General features: G+C 36.6%; 1 protein-coding gene across 1 annotated transcript in view; it reads left to right on the top strand.

Annotated features, from left to right (window-relative positions):
• LOC144445673 (R-spondin-2-like) overlaps nucleotides 1-5,000 on the top strand; it is a 25,504-nt gene that overhangs the window by 14,258 nt on the left and 6,246 nt on the right. The window lies entirely within an intron of this gene.

Genomic DNA, 5,000 nt, shown 5'->3' with positions numbered 1-5,000 from the left:
GCTTTTATTCCCATTCTGAAGGGCATATTGGAAGTATTGAGAAGCCAGTGTGAGAATCGTAACATGATCTACCTGGTCTGTCCATTATTTTGTTTGCTAAAAGCCAACATTTGAGTGTCTACGAACCGTAACAAAGTTGTTGTCGTCGCCTTTTCTATCGAGAAAATGATGGATTGAGTGATGAGTGGCTCCTCTAAACAACCCTTCAGTGTGATCATATACTTCAGTTACAATGGTGTCTTTCAGGGTCGATTTTGTACGACGCCAATGTCGGGGCAGACGACAATTTTTGAACGCAGACGACACTTTTTGTCACAGACTTCTTGAAGAGATCCGTGACAATTTTGGGTAAAAGTGAAAGCCTGTGCAACTTTGAGTAGCTTTCTTTCTATAAAATGGTTCCAAGAAACAATAGATTTTAACAGTTTTAACTTTATAAGATATATCACCTCATGATAGATTGATCACAAACGTATTGTGAATCGATATCTCACAGAAACGTGAATCAACACTTTGTCTGTGTGAAATGAATCACATTTGCTCTGATTGAACATAGCCTTTCTCACGTATCTAAATTTGTTCGCGTTGTATTATATGCCTAATGACACAATTTCTCTTAATTCGAACACTTTCGTTGGCGACTCTGATGATAACATAGGTAAACCAGTCAAAAAGGTTGTCGGCCAAGCACTCACTCGTTCAACAAGCGAAATAATTGGGTTGCAGTTTGTCTGTCAGACAGCCTGAGTCGGCCAACCTGATAGTACTCGTTAGGGATTCATTCCATTCCATCCATTCATTCATTCATTCATTCATTCATTCATTCATTCATTCATTCATTCATTCATTCATTCATTCATTCATTCATTCATTCATTCATTCATTCATTTAGTCATTCATTCATTCATTCATTCATTCATTCATTCATTCATTCATTCATTCATTCATTCATTCTACCAACCAACCAACCAACAAACCAACCAACCAACTAACCAATCGTTCGTTCTTTCATCCATCCATCCATCCATCCATTCATTCATTCATTCATTCATTCATTCATTCATTCATTCATTCATTCATTCATTCATTCATTCATTCATTCATTCACTCACTCATTCAACCATTCATTCATTCATTCATTCATTCATTCATTCACGCACTGAGTCAATCAGACTTTTGGCCATATATGTTTCTAGTCAGGCAACAAGTAATTCGGTAAAGACAGTCACATTAGTCATTCCAGGCATAAGACAACCACCTGTTGACTGGGATCAACTATCCAACCCCTAGCGCCAAGTAAAAAGATGTCAACTTAGTTATACAACCGTGTCTTTTTAAACCAAGAATGATACACCCGTGCTACATTTTTCACCCACCTGTCAGAGTTGACTTCACATGGAAGTAAAAAAAATGAGATCGGATGGGACAAGCCTCATCCGGTCAACAAAATCTGCCTTGGGGCGATCGGATCAACTTACTAGTCGACCACCCAAACATCGCCGTTGCCGCAAGAATCACACACACACACATTGTAGGATTAGCCGGTCACCAATGACAGTCAATGCGGAACTTATCAGCGATAGACAGCTGTCAAGTTCCAAAAGAAAGTCACTTTGGTGGCCGGGTTAGACGTTCACGCTAGCGTACCCTCAACCCCATTCCGTTTGTTTGTTCAGGTAGACTGGTGAACGCATCGCTGCTTGTTCGGAGACACAATTGACAGAAAAATAGACAATCCAAAATAGTTATATTGAAACCGTTCTGGTTCAGGTAATACCCCTGTCAACCATGTAAAGCAAACATCGCGTCCATCCCGGCTAGTATGTGTAGTTTGAGTCAAGCAGCAGGTCTAAAAAATTACGTGATCTGGCAGTCATTTGCCAGAGTTTCCTCGAAAATAAACTTTTAAATAATTATATTTTTTTGAAAATGTCAAAATTATATCAAAATTTAGTCATTTTAGAATCCGATACGATCGACGAATACTGAGTTAACACCATGGAAACTTAAGATTGACGATTCCCTTGAAAACAAGGCAGCGAAGAGTCTATTTCCTCTTTTCTTTTAAAACAAACAGGTATTAGCTTTCATTTGGCAAAAAAGAAGAGAACTTTTGATTTCAGGTATATTTGTCATTTAAATTTAAAGGGGCACAAGCTGAGCTTATATGTTTTTGGATGTAATTTGTGCTGTAGATTTAATAGGTATTCTCAGTATTCTACTTACTTAAGTATACTTAATCATCACTTGCAAATGACTGAACTCAAAGCTGGTATTAAGATATAACCTACAAAATATCCGATGACGTAATTTATTATACGTATGAAAAAATGTCGAACAAATCCCGACTATGTAATGAACTGTTCTAACACTGTCAGAAGACAATTGTAATGTCAAGGAAGACTTGCATTGGCATTAACTCTATACTAAAATAGTTTAACTGACATTTTATGAATTACTAAGTATTTTTACTTGGGCGGAGTGTTGTTTATATCAAACTTGGCATTTGTATGGCATTGGTTACCAAAACGAATCTTATGGATTCATATCCATAAGTAAATGTCCCATGTGAATCATGTTACACACAATGCGACATGTACAACCCAGTTGTTATGTTTAATATGTGTTGACACCAATGGATCCCCACTTAGTTATGTAGCACATGACTTGACACCTACTTTGTTCATCTACAGACATGTTGCACATTTGACCAGCAGTTATATGTTCATTTAGTTATGTTGCATATTAGACCAACACTTATGTTCATTTAGTTATGTTGCATATTAAACCAACACTTATGTTCATTTAGTTATGTTGCATATCAAACCAACACTTATGTTCATTTAGTTATGTTGCATATTAGACCAACACTTATGTTCATTTAGTTATGTTGCATATGATCGGATGTCTGTTGGTATTCATGTAGTTGTGTTGCACATTATTTGATACGCACATTTGATCTTTCAATTACATTATTCATGGTGCGAGAATCATCTATGTTCATGTACTTGTGTTGTACAAAATTTGACACGCACTTCATATTATGATCATTTAGGTATGTTGCACATGTGCACCAACTCATTTAGTTATGTTACATATTATTTTGGAACGAACTTCTGTTCATTTAGTTATGTTGCACATGGTACGATAACCATCTATGTTCATGTCATTATGTTGTACAATATTTGATGACACGCACTTGATATTATATTCATTTAGGTATGTTGCACATGGTGTGACAATCATCTATGTTCATGTAGTTATGTTGAACATGATTTGAAGTTTCCATGTATTTATTTAATCATTTATTTATTTATTTATTTATTTTCAAAATTATATTTGTTTAATTTCCTCTTCGTAGTAATTGATATAACACGCACATGGTAAAGGGAGACCTCGATCTCACAGTTTGCAACCTGTGTCTTGTATGGAGAAACCCATTTAGCTTCGAGCATCAAAATTTGACAAATACGTCGAAATTCGTTCATCAAAGATGTCATTTTCTCTCTATTTGTTTTCCATATTCTTCGCCCACTTAACGTCAACTTAAAATCCGACGTCGATCTAAAGATAGTGTTTTCTTTAGCTCTTTCCCCAATTAAAGCAATGACATGTTAATACAGCATTTTGATGTGAAATTGGCTTAAAATACACTTTATTATACGATTTGACGACAAATCCTATAACACTGGCAGATGAGTGGATGTTGACTGCAGAAGTTGATTCACTGTAACACCAAAGTATCACTTAAGTGAATCAGCGATTCATGTATAGCTGACATGACAAAAAAAAATCGCGAGCGAAGAACTTGTAATTATACCAGCTAAAACGACTGGTGAATGAGAGAAAGCATTTAGAAGTGTCGTTTGCACCTTTTGTAAATCGGATTGACAATTCTGTCTATGTCTTACACGACAAAAAAAATTAATGATCGATAAAACCTGTCAACATGACATCAATACCGAATTATAAATGCGTAAAAACCTGGCAAAATTTGGAAAAGGTGTTGTAAATTGTATTGACAATTTGTCTGAGTTTGTTGATTGATGTAGAAAGTATCGCTACTCCATTCGATCGAGGTCACTTTTTCATTCTGCTTTTGTTCGTAGGTAGAAAGAGCAGTCGGGAAATGTTAATAGTGTAGTCTGAGGCTAGAATGCAATGCCACAATACTTGCATACTTCAATTCATTCCCTTTCATCAATTTAAGAGCTCCATAAGTGATGTCGAGACCCTTCTCGGAATAATACCTATCGAAATAACAAGATCTGTGCAATGACAATGCGCTCCACATTCTTTTATGAGTTCACACTTCATTTTGTACATTCTCCCGGCTATTCTCCAGTTGCCTAGACGGAATTCGTCACACCCTCTCTCGCTCGACAGAATCCATCCACTTGTAAAAAGTCACAATGTTACACCCCAACAATGTCGTAACACCGGTCAAAGTGTGTAAGTCGTTGCTCTTTCATAAAGAAACTACCCGTCTCCAGGTTGAATACCAGAAACTTGTTCTCCTTAAAATGAAATGAGGGCGCTGTGTAACCTGTCTGCTGATCAAATACAGCAACCCTTATTGATCGAATACCAAGGAAACAATAGAAACCACAACGACCAGGTATTTCATTTAAATGTGTGAAATTGTCAATTAGGTGTTAAAATGTGTTTTTACAACTTTGACGGATAGGTGGTCTTTTTGGTTTCCCTTTCAGAATACCGTCTATTCCCCTATGAATACTTGCCCGCATCCTGTGTGGCCAATCTTTTTCATCCTTACACAGGTATTAGGACTATCAAAAAAATATGATATGCCGGTAGCTGTAATCAAAAGTATACACACCTCTTTTAAAAGCCTCAGAGACCGTCTTTGATTGACTGAATTGACACTCTGCCACTTCTTCTTTGTCTCCGGAGACTTTGAAAGTGAGCCCATAATATATAGAAGCGCCAACAACGTCGAATCCTTAAGTTTAAGCTTTGTATGTTACTCTCGTCATGGT

This window comes from Glandiceps talaboti, chromosome 14, assembly GCF_964340395.1.
Source record: "Glandiceps talaboti chromosome 14, keGlaTala1.1, whole genome shotgun sequence".
NCBI lineage: Eukaryota > Metazoa > Hemichordata > Enteropneusta > Spengelidae > Glandiceps > Glandiceps talaboti.
Note: the sequence above shows the minus strand (reverse complement) of the source record. Positions and strands in the feature narration are given on the sequence as shown.